Source organism: Dipodomys ordii, unplaced genomic scaffold (genome assembly GCF_000151885.1).
Source record: "Dipodomys ordii isolate 6190 unplaced genomic scaffold, Dord_2.0 Scaffold34, whole genome shotgun sequence".
Classification (NCBI taxonomy): Eukaryota; Metazoa; Chordata; class Mammalia; order Rodentia; family Heteromyidae; genus Dipodomys; species Dipodomys ordii.
Genome location: NW_012267250.1, coordinates 7,305,812 through 7,308,202, shown reverse-complemented (window position 1 = coordinate 7,308,202; position 2,391 = coordinate 7,305,812).

Sequence of the window (2,391 nt, the reverse complement as noted above, 5' to 3'; positions counted from 1 at the left end):
TTTTTTTGTCGGTCGTGGGGCTTGAACTCTGGGCTTGGGCGTTGTCCCTCAGCTCTACCACTTGAGCTACAGCGTCACTTCCCTCGTGAGACTCTTATCTCCAATTAATGACCAGAAAACCGGAAGTGGTGCTGTGGCTCAAATGGTAGAATGCTAGCCTTGAGCTGAAGAGCTCAAAGACAGTGCCCAGGCCCAGAGTTCAGGCCCCACAACTGAAAAACAAAAACAAAAACCCTCAGGAATGAGAGTTCACAAAAAAAATTTTTTTTCTCATCCTATCTGAGGTAGCTACTAAAAATAGATTGAAGAAAGATGAAGAAAACAGAATGTGGAAAGTAAAATATCTGGAAGAACTTCCTTCAGAGGACTTCCTCAAGATGATAGCGCAAGAAGAGTTTGCATTAGAATAGGCCAGACGCCTGGACCTTGAGATTTCTTCCCAATGAAGCAAAATTCTTGAACATATGAACATATGCAGAGGACATTAAGATAGTTGATAATGACTTTTGGGCTGAGTTGGTGTTTGGTTCTCAAGAAACTGTGGTATCAATTCCAAGTATAACAAAATGTTACAGAGAAAAGCCAAAATAATCAACATTTGTAACATGATTGAGCTGTAACTAGCATTTAGATAATTATAATCATGTAAATCATGTAAACCATAAGTGTTCGTCTAACTCAAATTAAAATATAGCTAGATTAGGATTTGGGGGTTTTGATAAGTATACATATGTGTTATGGGGGAGAAGCAATCTGTGGGGGAGGGCGGGAGACAGTGATAGAAGAAAAGAAATTTCTGGTCCCTAAGGGAATATCGGTAGATAATAGCCAGACTTGGAAAACCTCAAGAGACAGCCCTTTGAGTGCATTATTGAAGATGAATTGGGAAAAATGTTTTAGAAGGGAATATGGGAAATGGGCAAAGGCATATGGTATTTTGTTTTTAACTTAAATGCACCAGAACATTATAATCTCAGCTATGCTAGATGCAGTGGGTAACAGTCTAAAGCCAGCCAGCAAAAAACCTGAGATGCTATCCAAAAGACAAACAGAAAAGGGGAAGGGGCGTGGTTCCAGAGGTAGAACATCTGCCCACCAGGTATGAGGCCCTAAGTTCAAATTCCAGTCACTTTTCCCAAACATTTTTGTTTTCATAGGGTATAGAGAGCTTTGCTTTTATCTTTCCATTTCATTCAGGAAAAGTCTCAGTTTACTCAAAGTATAAGAACTGATCAAATGCCAAGTAAACAGTTAATGTAGTTTTATTTTTTTAATGGAGTAAGGCTCTCAAAATTTCATCACTGAGAGAACGTTAAATCACATCAAACTTCAGTTTCACAAAAAAGAGAAAAACTAAAGGAGGTATTAAGAAAACCAAGGTATTCTTTTGTCTTAGAAATAACTGTCTAACCTTGATCAGTTCGTCCTTGAAAAAAGTCCTCGGGAACATGAGAGTTTTCTAGAAACTCAATTTCTCTCCGTTATTTTCTTCTAAGGCATTATGCAAAAATATTGACCCCAAACTTACGTATTTTGTATAATTTCAGGAGTTTATATTAACAACACTTTATTTTAAAATCTTGACATCCAATTACATTTGATTAATTTCAACATATGGCCAGACAGTATTCAATTGAAAAGCTTACAAAGCTCTGAGTGGGTCCTGTGTAGCCATCCCTCATTCTCTCTGCATTTCACAATCCAACAATGCTGAGTTGTTTGTAATTCTCATTGCAGACCGACTCTCATCTTCAGCTCTTTGCAAACACTGTCCCGCCAGCCTGCATATTCTGTTCCATTTTGTTGCCCTAGCCCTCACAAATACCCGACCACTAGACTTACTTAGGTTCTCTTTGTCTTCTGTTTCCAGGGAACATTTTGGTTATTTCCATTCAAGCAATTATCTTTGCATTTATTATCTCTTTAGTCATTGTTGTAATATGACTGGTGTCTGAATTTCTTCAGGCAGCAAATGTCATTCACATTTGGGCATCCAACACCCAGCAATGACCTGGTTAAGGTTAAGAACCTTTAAGTTGTGCACTAAAAAACATACGTTTAGGACTTAACTTGTGGCCATAGCGTACCCTGAAGAGGAATGTAAAGAGTTCAAAGACTAACACTACAAAACAGAAAATGGAAGGGTAGTAGAATTCATTTCTCAATTTTCAACCAGTAAAACTGGCTGGTAGAAGGAAGACAAATTGATCAGAGTACCATGATATAGGGAATAAAATTTGAGCCATCAGTGTCAAATGTGTAAAATTATCTGACCCAATCTCTTTACAGTTGCAGACTCAAAGAATAAATAAAATTTTGCAAGAATATGCTTACATTTTATGGAAAAGCTGATGTTCAACAGAACATCTTGAACAGAAACCTTTTTTTTTT